Source organism: Coregonus clupeaformis, chromosome 11 (assembly GCF_020615455.1).
Source record: "Coregonus clupeaformis isolate EN_2021a chromosome 11, ASM2061545v1, whole genome shotgun sequence".
Lineage (NCBI taxonomy): Eukaryota > Metazoa > Chordata > Actinopteri > Salmoniformes > Salmonidae > Coregonus > Coregonus clupeaformis.
In genome coordinates, this window is record NC_059202.1 from 32,562,141 (window position 1) to 32,577,959 (window position 15,819).

Genomic DNA, 15,819 nt, shown 5'->3' on the forward strand with positions numbered 1-15,819 from the left:
CTGGCTCTGGGGACTCTATATGTTGAGCCAGGGTGTGTAGATTCTATGTGTTTGTGTTCTATGTTAATATTCTAGTTGTTCTATTTCTATGTTGGCCAGAGTGGTTCTCAATCAGAGGCAACGAGTGTCAGCTGTTGCTGGTTGTCTCTGATTGGGAACCACATTTAAACAGGCTGTTTTCCCACAGTAGTTGTGGGATCTTGTTCCTTTTGGTTTGTACCGTAGGACTGCATGTATCGTTTGTTGTTTTGTTCGTGTTATCACTATTAATGAAAGAGTATGTTTGCCTTCAACGCTGCGCCTTGGTCCACTCCGTTCAACGATCGTGACACCAGGATGCCCCCAATATCTAACAGGTACCATACACACATACAGTTGAAGTCGGAAGTTTACATACACCTTAGCCAAATACATTTAAACTCAGTTTTTCACAATTCCTGACATTTAATCCTAGTAAAAATTCCCTGTCTTAGGTCAGTTAGGATCACCACTTTATTTGAAGAATGTGAAATGTCAGAATAATAGTAGAGAGAATGATTTATTTCAGCTTTTATTTCTTTCATCACATTCCCAGTGGGTCAGAAGTTTACATACACTCAATTAGCATTTGGTAGCATTGCCTTTAAATTGTTAAACTTGGGTCAAACGTTTCGGGTAGCCTTCCACAAGCTTCCCACAATAAGTTGGGTGAATTTTGGACCATTCCTCCTGACAAAGCTGGTGTAACTGAGTCAGGTTTGTAGGCCTCCTTGCTCGCACACCCTTTTTCAGTTCTGCCCACAAATGTTCTATAGGATTGAGGTCAGGGCTTTGTGATGGCCACTCCAATACCTTGACTTTGTTGTCCTTAAGCCATTTTGCCACAACTTTGGAAGTATGCTTGGGGTCATTGTCCATTTGGAAGACCCTTTTGCGACCAAGCTTTAACTTCCTGACTGATGTCTTGAGATGTTGCTTCAATATATTCACATAATTTTCCTTCCTCATGATGCCATCTATTTTGTGAAGTGCACCAGTCCCTCCTGCAGCAAAGTACCCCCACAGCATGATGCTGGCACCCCCGTGCTTCATGGTTGGGATGGTGTTCTTCGGCTAGCAAGCGTCCCCCCTTTTCCTCCAAACATAACGATGGTCATTATGTCCAAACAGTTCTATTTTTGTTTCATCAGACCAGAGCACATTTCTCCAAAAAGTACAATCTTTGTCCCCATGTGCAGCTTTTTTATGGCGGTTTTGGAGCAGTGGCTTCTTCCTTGCTGAGCGGCCTTTCAGGTTATGTCTATATAGGACTCATTTTACTGTGGATATAGGTATCTTTGTACCTGTTTCCTCCAGCATCTTCACAAGGTCCTTTGCTGTTGTTCTGGGATTGATTTGCACTTTTCGCACCAAAGAACGCATCTCCTTCCTGAGCGGTATGACGGCTGCGTGGTCCCATGGTGTTTATACTTGCGTACTACTGTTTGAACAGATGAACATGGTACCTTCAGGTGTTTGGAAATTGCTCCCAAGGATGAACCAGACTTGTGGAGGTCTAAAAAAAAAATTCTGAGGTCTTGGCTGATTTTGATTTTCCCATGATGTTAAGCAAAGAGGCACTGAGTTTGAAGGTAGGCCTTGGAATACATCCACAGGTACACCTCCAATTCACTCAAATGATGTCAATTAGCCTAACAGAAGTTTCTAAAGCCATGACATCATTTTCTGGAATTTCCCAAGCTGTTTAAAGGCACAGTCAACTTAGTGTATGTAAACTTCTGACCCACTGGAATTGTGATACAGTGAATTATAAGTGAACAATTGTTGGAAAAATGACTTGTGTCATGCACAAAGTAGATGTCTTAACCGACTTGCCAAAGCTATAGTTTGTTAACAAGAAATTTGTGGAGTGGTTGAAAAACTAGTTTTAATGACTCCAACCAAAGTGTATGTAAACTTCCGACTTCAACTGTATATATACACATCAGAAGCACGGTTTCAACTGCTCCTACAGTTTCGCTTCGGTACTGCGTTTTACTGAAGCCCGGCCCAGAAAGACAATTTCCATAGATGGCCACATTGAGAAGTCTGATTTGAAAATTCCTAATAAGACATCCATTGAATTATTCAAATAATTGTTGCTGAGGACAGTTTTTTTTCCATCACTCACAGCCGAAGATCTTAACATTTTATAGTCATCCAATGGCTGTCATGTTTTTGGATGTCGTGATGACGTCGTCGCTGCTCGCGCTGCTCCCAGTGCGCATTGAGTGCTAGTGCACATTTGATGTTGGTCCGTATAAACCAGATGCAACCCGAATATAGACGGTCCATGAATCGGCATATGCAAACATGAGTAGATTACCTTGAAAACAACAGTTGGACATCTTGGACGCAGTCTCCAGTTCTTATTATACCTCAGTGTGTTACACAGACATCCTCTTAGTGATAATGAAGCTGCAGGTGAAAATATGTAAATCAGAAAACACAAAAGTCAGTCAAATGTTCATGGGCATCATTTACCAACAATTGACCCAATTGTTTTTTTTTTCGAAGAGACTATCATGTGACTGAGATAAATGAAAGCTGCCGAAACATCAACACAATACACTACATACAACCCAGGACTAGAGAGCTCCTTGCATTCACTGAGAGGACACAAATGGATCAATATTTATTTTGGACCACCTCTGCCAACAGATGAATCCTTTAGAATAAGGTGCATAATGTTAATTAAACATATCTTACAACAGAAGTTCATGGTTGGAAATGCAGCTGAGTTGCATTTGGACAAAAACAAATCTGCATTGGCTCATGAAGAGTATTTGGTGGAATCCAACACAGATAATATGGAGAGGTTTTATTTCTGAGTTCCAGGGGTTTTCAGGAGACATAATTTAAGTATGTGAGAGAGGCTTAGTGGGTACTATTTTTAACCAGCTTTAACAAGTCTTAAAAACAAGAATTAAGATCCTGTTAGTGAGAATGTAGGCTTGATAATAACAGCTATTCCTGATTATTTGGATTTCTCTTACTTCGGAGAATCAGGCAGTAAGGCACAAGAGCTGTGTCACACGTGATGGACAGTCAGCCAATAATCCTCCAAACTAGGAGTCCCACCACTGAATAATTTACAGAATGCTGAGCCTGGGGAATCTATAAACCAAACTTCTGAAGTTTGGCTGGTTGAACTCACACACACACTCACCCAGATTAACACACACACTCCCTTTCCCTGATGCATGCATATGCACACACACACGCCGACGAGGGTATAAACTAAAGCGAAATGTACATGTCCTCGGGGCGATATTATGGCTGTTAAAAGGTTTGTCTTACTCGTTTCTGCAGCAAGGAAAGAACATGTTGGAGACATTCATAAGCCCTCCCAGAGGAGAGCTCTCTCCCAGCCCTGTGTCTCCACAGCAGTACCTCATCTGGGGGGAGGAGATGACACAGTCCTGCTCTCTGTGCTCTCATATCTCTGCTCTCTGATAAATGGGAGAGCATGGAGCAAATGTACTCGGCAGCCCACAATGACATTAAGATCAAGTTTTAATCCCTCCACCGCAGAACTGTAACTGGAGTGATTTTACACCCACATTTTCTGTAATATATCAGCTATATGTCCAATATCTTGACTTTTTCATGTGGGAAAATTGTAATCATACCCTGTATCTTACCCTGTTGTATGACATGCTCCTACATTATATGACTGTACTGGAATGATGGATATGACCATAGATCGGTCGTTGTGAATATTCATCACTTAATAAACAAAACATATTTAGTCCTCTGTAGCTCAGTTGGTAGAGCATGGCTCCTTTGGCGTCACTTAATTCACATAAGGCTGTCAAACATGTCCAATCACCCTTCAGTTGTCCATGTTTCATAAGCCAATCATGTATAGATTCTCCTTCTTTGGAAGAAGGACACAACAATAGCATCTCACCCCTCCATCTTTGAATTATGGATGACGTGAAAGTGAAAAGAAGCTGGTTGACTGGAGCTAGCTCAACCTACAACAATCCTGATCCTTTCATTTTTCAAATTACAAGGTACGATCCGAGAGTAATTGCTAATCAATCATACTGTAATTCATTATATTGTTGCATGCTAATAGTTGCCAATTTGTCCTAGACAATTTACTAGCAAGATGGGTAGATAGCCAGGAGTTGTGGTGGTAGCTAGCTAGCTAACGTTAGCTAGCTAGCTAGGTACCAATCAAATTGACATCTGAATTTGGGATTCATGAGAGATCAGAGGGAGACACTGATGAATCGTGGAGCTCTCCAGCTTCCTCTGATTAAAAGAACGGAGGGCCAGAACACATCCAGTGCATGTCCTCCTGAGCCAAAGTCTCCTGCCACCAGTATCTGTCCACTGCCAGCCAACCCCACCCCATGCAAAATACTTGATTGGTTTGATAAGTGGCAACACGTCACTAGGTTCCATATAACCGTACTCCACCCTTTTTTAATCTTCTTCCTGAAACAATAACTTTTAGAAGGAGTTTTTTCCTCTTTTTGGGTGGATCCTGTCCTATGTTTGGATACTGTTGTGTCATTGCAATGCCCACTCATTAACTTGAGCCCCTAGGGGCTGTGTCAGTTTTCTCCCTTTTCTTTCTTTTTCCTCTCTTTTTCTAAGTTCTTCCTCTTTTTCTTAATTTGCGCCAAAGCTGGGGAACAATAGTATGTTAAGGGGAAAGAGGAGAGAAAGAAGGGGAAGATGGGGAGAATAACATTTTTGCAAAAGAGACAAAAAATCAAGAAAAGGGAAAAATGGAGGGTTCTTCATCATAATATAAGTGTTCTTTCATAATTATTTATTATGAGCAGCTGAAAAACGATTTCAAAAAATGTTTTCCTGTGTTTGAGGAAGGGGTAGAGTGGACCCGAAGGTCTCAAGTTCGAATTCCGCCTCAGTCAGTCTTTCTTTTCCTGTAGCCCACAATCATCTCCTTTGTCTTGATCACGTTGAGGGAGAGGTTGTTATCCTGGCACCACACGGCCAGGTCTCTGACCTTCTCCCTATAGGCTGTCTCATCGTTGTCGGTGATCAGGCCTACCACTGTTGTGTCACCAGTAAACTTAATGATGGTTTTGGAGTCGTGCCTGGCCATGCAGTCATGGGTGAACAGGGAGTACAGGAGGGGACTGAGCACGCACCCCTGAGGGGCACCCATGTTGAGGATCAGCGTGGCAGATGTAATGTTACCTACCCTAACCACCTGGGGGCGGCCCGTCAGGAAGTCCAGGATCCAGTTGCAGAGGGAGGTGTTTAGTCCCAGGATCCTTAGCTTAGTGATGAGCTTTGAGGACACTATGGTGTTGAATGCTGAGCTGTAGTCAATGAATAGCATTCTCACGTAGGTGTTCCTCTTGTCCAGGTGGGAAAGGGCAGTGTGGAGTGCAATAGAGATCTGTTGGGCGGTATGCAAATTGGAGTGGGTCTAGGGTTTCTGGGATAATGGTGTTGATGTGAGCCATGACCAGCCTTTCAAAGCACTTCATGGCTACAGACGTGAGTGCTACGGGTCGGTAGTCATTTAGGCAGGTTATCTTAGTGTTCTTGGGCACACGGACTATGGTGGTCTGCTTGAAACATGTTGGTATTAAAGACAGTCAGGGACATGTTGAAAATGTCAGTGAAGACACTTGCCAGTTGGTCAGTGCATGCTCGGAGTACACGTCCTGGTAACCCGTCTGGCCCTGCGGCCTTGTGAATGTTGACCTACTTAAAAGTCTTACTCACATCGGCTACGGAGAGAGTGATCACATAGTCATCCAGAACAGCTGATGCTCTCATGCATGCTTCAGTGTTGCTTGCCTCGAAGCCAGCATAGAAGTGATTTAGCTCGTCTGGTAAGCTTATGTCACTGGACAGCTCGCGGCTGTGCTTCCCTTTGTAGTCGGTAATAGTTTTCAAGCCCTGCCACATCCGAAGAGCGTCGGAGCCGGTGTTGTACGATTAAATCTTAGTCCTGTATTGACTCTTTGCCTGTTTGATGGTTCGTCAGAGGACATAGAGGGATTTCGTATAGGTGTCGGGGTTAGAGTCCCGCTCCTTGAAAGTGGCAGCTTTACGCTTTAGCTCAGTGCGGATGTTGCCTGTAATCCATGGCTTCTGGTTGGGGTATGTACGTACGGTCACTGTGGGGACGACGTCATCGATGCACTTATTGATGAAGCCAGTGACTGATGTGGAGTACTCCTCAATGCTATCGGAAGAATCCCGGAACATATTCCAGTCTGTGCTAGCAAAACAGTCCTGTAGCTTAGCATCTGCGTTATCTCACCACTTCCTTATTAACCGAGTCACTGGTTATGGTCAGATTTGCCAAATGGAGGGCGAGGGAGAGCTTTGTACGCGTCTCTGTGTGTGGAGTAAAGGTGGTCTAGAGTTTTCTTTCCTCTGGTTGCACATTTAACATGCTGGTAGAAATAAAGTAGAACGGATGTAAGTTTCCCTGCATTAAAGTCCCCGGCCACTAGGAGCGCTGCCTCTGGATGAGCGTTTTCCTGTTTACTTATGGCCTTATACAGCTCATTGAGTGCAATCTTAGTGCCAGCATCGGTTTGTGGTGGTAAATAGCTAATTCCCCCGCTTTTTCTATCAGGATTGCTGTTGGTCGCGCTAGCTTCAGCCAACCAGCTTGCTTTTTTCTTTCATGTCATCCATAATTCAAAGATGGAGGGTTGAGACGCTATTGTTGTGTCCTTCTTCCAAATAAGTATAATGTACACTACCGGTCAAAAGTTTGGACACACCTACTCATTCAAGGGTTTTTTATTTATTTTTACTATTTTCTACATTGTAGAATAATAGTGAAGACATCAAAACTGTGAAATAACACATATGGAATCATGTAGTAACCAAAAAAGTGTTAAACAAATCAAAATATATTTTAGATTTTAGATTCTTCAAAGTAGCCACCCTTTTTCTTGATGACAGCTCTTGGCATTCTCTCAACCAGCTTCATCTGGAATGCTTTTCCAACAGTCTTGAAGGAGTTCCCACATATGCGGCAGGTGGCTTAGTGGGTAAGAGCGTTGTGCCAGTAACCGAAAGGTCGCTGGTTCTAATCCCCGAGCCGACTAGGTGAAAAATCTGTCGATGTGCCCTTGAGCAAGGCACTTAACCCTAATTGCTCCTGTAAGTCGCTCTGGATAAGAGCGTCTGCTAAATGACTAAAAAAAAAATATAAAAAAAATAAAAAAAATATGCTGAGCACTTGTTGGCTGTTTTTCCTTCACTCTGCGGTCCAACTCATCCCAAACCATCTCAATTGGGTTGAGGTCGGGTGATTGTGGAGGCCTGGTCATCTGATGCAGCACTCCATCACTCTCCTTCTTGATCAAATAACCCATACACAGCCTGTAGGTGTGTTGGGTCATTGTCCTGTTGAAAAACAAATGATAGTCCCACTAAGCGCAAACCAGATGGGATGGCGTATCGCTGCAGAATGCTGTGGTAGCCATGCCGGTTAACGGTGCCTTGAATTATAAATAAATCACAGACAGTGTCACCAGCAAAGCACCCCCACACCATCACACCTCCTCCTCCATGCTTCATGGTGGGAACCACACATGCAGAGATCATCCGTTCACCTACTCTGCGTCTCACAAAGACACGGCGGTTGGAACCAAAAATCTCAAATTTGGACCAAAGGACAGATTTCCACTGGTCTAATGTCCAGTGATCGTGTTTCTTAGCCCAAGCAAGTCTCTTCTTCTTATTGGTGTCCTTGAGTAGTGGTTTCTTTGCAGCAATTCGACCATGAAGGCCTAATTCACGCAGTCTCCTCTGAACAGTTGATGTTGAGATGTGTCTGTTACTTGAACTCTGTGAAGCATTTATTTGGGCTGCAATTTCTGAGGCTGGTACTCCAATGAACTTATCCTCTGCAGCAGAGGTAACTCTGGATCTTCCTTTCCTGTGGGGGTCCTCATGAGAGCCAGTTTCATCATAGCGCTTGATGGTTTTTGCGACTGCACTTGAAGAAACTTTCAAAGTTCTTGAAATGTTCCAGATTGACTGAACTTCATGTCTTAAAGTAATGATGGACTGTCATTTCTCTTTGTTTATTTGAGCTGTTCTTGCCATAATATGGACTTGGTCTTATAATAGGGCTATCTTCTGTATATCACCCCTACCTTGTCACAACACAACTGATTGGCTCAAACGCATTAAGAAGGAAATAAATTCCACAAATTAACTTTTAAGAAGGCACACCTGTTAATTGAAATGCATTCCAGGTGACTACCTCATGAAGCTGGTTGAGAGAATGCCAAGAGTGTGCAAAGCTGTCATCAAGGCAAAGGGTGGCTATTTGAAGAATCTCAAATAGAAAATATATTTTGATTCGTTTAACATCTTTTTGGTTACTACATGATTTCATGTGTTATTTCATAGTGTTGATGTGTTCACTATTATTCTACAATGTAGAAAATAGTAAAAAATTAAGAAAAACGCTTGAATGAGTAGGTGTTCTAAAACTTTTGACCAGTAGTGTATATACATGAAAATACAAAAACACAGTCATGGGAAGAACAAATAAAACATCACAAATCACCCAGAAAAACAGTTGCATTACTCCATAAATAATTTTGTTACAGCAATACAGTGCATTAAAACTAAATACAGATTTACGTAGCTTGGTGGAGACCCTGCGCACCTCAAGAGTTAACTAGTCCTGTGAACGGGTTAGGCAACTCAGGTGTCTATACTTCAACAGCAAAATCAGATAAGACGGAAGTTTAGGATGTAGGGCCTTGTAAACAAAAAGGGAGTGATGTAGAGATATACGGGTCTGAAAGTCTAGCCAACATTTTGATACAGGATGCAGTAATGAGTATCAAAACTATCACCTGTAACAAAACAAAGGGCACTATGGTTGATGGCATCCAAAGGTTTGAGAGTAGTAGCAGTTGCCCTTTGATAAATAATATCACAATAATCAAGAACAGATAAAAAGGTTGACTGAATAATCTGCTTCCTACTGCTTAGAGAAAGGCACGATCTGTTTCTGTAGAAAAAGCCAACTTTAAATCATATCTTCTTAAACAGCTCATCTATATGTTTTTTAAACGGCAAATCCATATCAATCCAAATGCCTAAGTATTTATATGCGGGAACGCGTTCGATTGGAGATCCATCTAATGAACATGTAGTTCATCTAAAACATTCTTACAAGAGTTTAAAAACAACATGTATTTCGTTTGGCCGTATTAAGCACAAGTTAAAAATCAGCAAGGGATTCCTGCATAGCTATAAAATCTGACTGTAGTTTTGATACAGCCAGATCAGCAGTCGGGGCAATAGCATACATAATAGCATCATCCGCATATAGATTAAGTTGACTATTTTTTAAAGATTGACCAATGGTGTTTATCTAAATAGTGAAGAGAACAGGTCCCAAAATCGACCCCTGTGGTATACCTTTATGTACTTCAATAAATTCAGACTTAACCCCATCAATCACAATGGCCTGAGTTTTGTTACTAAGATAATCATGAAACCATGAACAGGCGTCAGAGCTCAGGCCTATCGAGGACAACTTATTCAATAGAATAGCATGATCAACAGTATCAAAAGCTTTTGACAGGTCCACAAACAAAGCAGCACATTTCATTTTAGTGTCTAAAGCATTGACAATATCATTAACAACTAAAGTGGTTTCTGTAATAGTGTTACACCCAGGCCTAAACCCTGATAGGTTTACATTCTAAATACATTTCTCAGATAAAAAGAGCAAAGTTGTACATTTACCAAGGATTCAAAAATCAAGGAAGCCTTGAAATGGGGCGATAATTATTAAGATCACTACTATCCCCGCCCTTATGGAGTGGCAGCACAAGAGCTGATTTCCATACTTTTGGGATATTTCCTGATAACAATGTTAAATAAAACACTTGGGTTATTGAGCCAACAATGATGGGCGCTGCACACTTAAGCAGACCGGGATCCAATTGGTCAGCCTCTGTGGAGTTCTTGTTGTCTATTGCTAGCAAAGCATCCAATACTTATTTTTCTGTAAATAGCCTAGAAGACAAGCTTTGACTATAATTTCTCTGGTCCTTCAGCAACTTTCCCCTATCAGCATCCATCACAATTTAATGGTGAATAGGCTTAGAAGTTATTTCAAAGAGATTGCCCGCTGAAATAAAATGGTGATTAAATGCATCAATGATGGCATTTCTTTTCGTAATGAGGCCAGTGTCTGAATGAATTTGTTGTGGCAAAGAGGAGGAAGTAAAACCCTTCAGGGATTTGACAGTGTCCAGAATTTAGCCGGGTTCCCATTACAATCTGAAAGAGTGGTTATATAATAATCAGATTTAGCCTTTCTGATTTGTCTAACACAATGATTCCTCAGTTGCTTAAAAGCTTGCCAGTCCGGGCCTAAACCTGTGTTCCTGGCCTTGACCCAAGCATCATCTCTTTTATGAATGACTTCTGATAATTCCAGAGTGTATCAGGCATTTGATCTACCTTTAACCCTTAATGTCATTAAGGGAGCATGATTATACACAATAGTATTGAAGACATCTGCAAAAAGGCTCAAAGCTAAATCAGGTTCAAGGATAGCTGAAATACAATCAAGGTCACTAAAATAAAAGATTCATTAAAATAAGATCAATCAGAGTTGCCTTCTATGTGATTTGAAAACCGAGGGGGTATTCAAGTTTATGGAATTCACATTTTAACTAAAAGCACTCGGTGAGCAGACCACAGTTGGCTTATTTTTTGAGCTAACAATAACAGAAGTGTAGAGTGGAGTTCAAACAAATGGGTACAAGATTACAACTGACAACACCCCTGGGAGTATAGACAACAGTACGACGATAACGCTTAGAAAGGATGGGAGGTATTACCTGAGCAGTAATATCCATAAAAAAATTAAAAATAAAAATAATAATAATATTAAAGAAATTACGCATTGGAGCCAATCCTTAAGGGTGATAGTTAAAAAATTCCTCACTGTTACTGTATATCTCATTCCATTTATTTATCTTAGCCTTCACAACTTCTCGTTGTGTTAATGTGGTGCTATTCTGAACACTGCGATCTCAGAGCCTAAAGACAAACATACAGTTAAAAGCATTGAGGAAAGCCAGAGGTCTCATTGCCATGGAGGGTTTGGTAAAAAACCTGTGCATAATATTTTTGATTTTTTAGACTGTGAGGAGTGCTAACATCATAACTGACCGACTGACTTGTGTAAAAATAAGAACAGGTAAAATATACACATACTATAAACAGTCTAGTCTAGTCTGTAGCTCACTGGTAACAACTTTGCTAAGGGGAAAAACAAAACATATGGCATATCATCAAAGACCTACCAAAGAACAAGAGGATGACCTGTATTTTCTCTGCCTGTCAAGATTTGTCACGGTAGACCAGTAACTCTGCCCAGAGGAACAATCTGAAACATTGCATCTGGTATTACAATGTTCAGGTTTACTAGAACTAAGGCAAGTGAACTGGAGTATACAATGTTAGTGCACTCCAAGTGTCAAGAACCACGAGAGAGAGCAGCCACACAGGAGCCTCCAATAACTGTGGTCACCATCACCACACATGTCGACCTGTCCAATGGTCCTCAACAGCTACAAATGTACACTATCTGTAAGTTCAATGGCTTTATTGATTTGGTGGTAGATAGGATTTACTGAATATTGAATGGTGGTTCAGGTGATGCTATACATTTCTACCAGTTTCCCTTAAAGGTGATTGTTTCTAATGAAATTATTTCTGGTTCAAGATACTGTTGGTGAATCTGTGTGAAAAAATCAATGGATGATGAAAGCTTAATCTTCTGTAACCAGACCTTGGTGCCACATAGTTAACGAGAAGCTATGTTCCCTCATTAGTCTACAACATTAACCACACATGCCAAATTGGACTGGAAATGGGGGTCAGTGTTGGAAAACTCTGGATAAGGGTTTGGAAAACTCAAGTTCTGAAAACAAAATCAGGACATCTCATACAAGTTATTGGTTTTTGGTGTCACATGTGGTGCCACCGTTTGGACATGTTAATAGTTGCCAACCAGATATATATATTTTCCTTTACTATAATGACTGGGCTAAAACAGTGTGCTTTAAATAATTAAGAGATGTCTGATATTCAAGCCAACACTTTGATTGCAAACAAAACAGACTTCTCCTTTATGGACAGCATTAAAATAATATAATTCTCTATTTTCCTCAAAAGTGTTTTCTTGAATCTTATTTTATTTGGTCTACTGCTGAGGTGCCAACCACAGTAGTTTTAATATCACCAGTTTTCTCTCTTTATGTAACACCTCCCTTGTTTTCTCCTTCCCACAGCTGCTGGATCCAATTAGGTTCTGGCTGCTTCTATAAGTGCCAGCTTGTTTCAACAAAGATTTCCCAGTTACTAGAACGGAATATGATCAATTTGTACCATTGAAGAAATATGATGGATAGATACTACCAGTACATCTATCACTACTGCTACACCAACCCCTGTACTACTAAAGAAACGGCTTCTATAATAAAAAGACAGACCAACTGCATTTCAAACAGACAGCACTGAAGATTATGTTTCACAAGAGTAAAAGCAGGGCTAAAAGCACACAGGACATGCATGTCCTCATTGTATCTCCAATCAGTGCTCTCTGCCTGAACAGTTTCAAGTGGAGGTTGAGGTGACAATTGATGAGAGGGTGTAAGAGAACAGACACCTTCAACAGAGTCATCCCCTTCCAGCAGCCAATCATATCATATACAGAGCCAGTCATCCACAACCATCAGCCAATTACTGTCCACCAACAGACCTTCTTCTGATCACACCCCACCTTGTTGGTTCAACAGTATGCACATCCACTATTCTTATCCTGTACCACTCAACTTGAGTATTCATCTATCTGGACACATTGTCCAACCTCTGCACCCAGGGAACAAGTGCAGGCATAGGGCCTTTTTCTTTTTAGTGCATAGCTCCCTGCCTACTTTGCTCAAGTGTTTACTTTAGCAAAGATCAGATGGAAGAGGGTGCTTACCTGGCGGCTTGTCTGACACTGCCAAAGACAATACAGAGTGGAGTGTTTCTAGTAGATTTATAAACCTTGGCTGTGAAATAAATGCAGTAGCTGAGGATTCACTGAGGTGGAATCCTTCCTATTTTCCATCCACTGTGGCATTTTGGGGGAAATTTACACTTACATGGCCAACATACACTACATGGACATAAGTCTCGTCAAACATCTCATTCCAAAATCATGGGCATTAATATGGAGTTGGTCCCCCCTTTGCTGCTATAACAGCCTCCACTCTTCTGGGAAGGCTTTCCACTAGATGTTCGGACATTGCTGCGAGGATTTGCTTCTATTCAGCCACATGAGCATTAGTGAGGTCAGGCACTGATGTTGGACGATTAGGCCAGGCTCGCAGTCGGCGTTCCGATTCATCCCAAAGGTGTTTGTTGGGGTTGAGGTCAGGGCTCTGTGCAGGCCAGTCAAGTTCTTCCACACCGATCTCAACAAACCATTTCTGTATGAACCTCACTTTGTGCACAGGGGCATTGTCATGGAAAGGGCCCCAAACTGTTGCCACAAAGTTGGAAGCACAGAATCATCTAGAATGTCATTGTATGTTGTAGCGTTAAGATTTCCCTTCACTGGAACTAAGGGGCCTAGCCCGAACCATGAAAAACAGCCCCAGACCATTATTCCTCATCCACCAAACTTTACAGTTGGCACTATGCATTCGGGCAGGTAGCGTTCTCCTGGCATCTGCCAAACGCAGATTTGTCCGTCGGACTGCCAGATGGTGAAAAATTAAGAGACCACTGCACATTTTTCTTAAATCAGCATCTCTACATGTATGACAGCCATTCCATTCCAGTGTCTGTTGAATTCCAACACAGGCACACCTCATTCTACTGAATTAGGTACTGATTAGGTGATCACCTGAACCAAATCTTATTTAATGAGGAAAAAGTATAAAAACCACTGCTGTGGTCATCACTATCCTCTTGCAATAGATATTGTAGATCTATGTTGGCTGGGTGTGGTTCCCAATCAGAGGCAGCTGTCGATCGTTGTCTCTGATTGGGGATCATACTTAGGCAGCCATGTTGCCTACCTATGTTGTGGGATCTTGTTTCTGTGTGTTTGGCTTGTTTGATGTTAGCCTTTAGAAATTCACGTTACATTGCTTTTGTTGTTTTGTTCGGGGTTTATTTAATAAACGAACATGTACGCATACCACGCTGCACCTTGGTCCAATCCTGTACTCAACGAACGTGACAGAAGATCCCACCACCAACGGACCAAGCAGCGTGCCCAGGAGGAGCAAACACCCTGGACACAGGTGGGGAAGACGTGGTCTTGGGAGGAGATATTTGCTGGTAAAGGACCCTGGGCGAAGGTAGAAGCCCAGGTAGGAGAGGATCAACGGCGACGCCAACGGTGCCGACCGCTAAGGAAGCCCGAGAGGCAACCCCAATAATGTTTTTGGGGGGCACACAGAGTGGTTGGCTAAGCAGCAGGAGGCTCGGAGAGACCTGCAGATTAGCACTCTGATAGAAGAGACAACCACCTTACGGGGGCTGATCGCGAAGATGGAGCAGGAGAGCTCCCTTCAAAAGGAGGCGCTGCAGGAGGCCCTTAGGGAGAAGGAGTCAATGGTTGCACGGAGAGAGGAGCTGGCCAGGCAACAAGAGAAGCTGAGAGAGGAATTAACCCTCCAGCAGCAGAGAGCTCAGTCTTTAGAGCAGAGGTTAGCAGAGCCAACTCCCCGCACTCGCTTTGAGGCGCATGTGACCGTGCAGGCACCAGGCTATGCGCCGGCTTTACGCACTGTGCCGCCAGTGCGCCTTCACAGACTGGTAAAGCCCGTGCCTGCTCTTCGCACCAAACCAGTGGTGCGTGTCGCCAGCCTGGTACGTCCCGTACCTGCTCCCCGCACCAAACCAGTGGGGCGTGTCTCCAGTCCTGTACGGCCCGTACCTGCTCCTCGCACCAAACCAGTGGTGCGAGTTTCCAGTCTGCAGTGTTTCCACTGTGCCGCCAGTGCGCCTTCACAGACTGGTAAAGCCCGTGCCTGTTCCCGCACCAAACCAGTGGTGCGTGTCGCCAGCCTGGTACGTCCCGTACCTAATCCCCGCACCAAACCAGTGGTGCGTGTTTCCAGTCCGGTACGGCCCGTGCCTGCTCCTCGCACCAAACTAGTGGTGCGTGTCGCCAGTCCGGTACGGCCCGTGCCTGCTCCTCGCACCAAACCAGTTGTTACGGATACAGGTATCCTGTGTCTTTTTGTGTTTTTCCTGCCCTAATCACAGGTGTCCGGTATGTTCCTGATTGGTGGTCGTTGAGGTGTCTGCTGATTGCTAAGGTGGACCAATCAGTGAACATTCCTCTGCATTGCACCACCTGTAGCTGGTTTTTCAATCACACATCCCATTGTTTAAAAGCCGGTCAGTTGTGTTTGTTGTTAGAAGACTATTTTCCGTATGTGAGTATGGATACTGTGATGTCCTGTGTTTTGTTTACTCACTAAGTTGCTGGTTACTCTGTTTGGTAACTTTGTTAGAGACTATTTTCGTATGTGAGTATGGATACTGTGGTGTTTTGTGTACTCACTCATTTGCTGATTACTCTGTTTGGTAACTTTGTGTGTTTCTGGGAAAAGGGGAGTTTAAGCAAGTTGCCCTTGGGCGTACATTACCCGTAGGAAGAAATCTGTCTAAAGACACTAGTTAGACCTGAGTGGACCACCCCCTGTACTTTTGTATGATTAGCAGTAGATTAGCGGTTCTTGAGGCAGGCAAGATCAGTTTAGGTTTTTTTACACTATTGTTTCATTT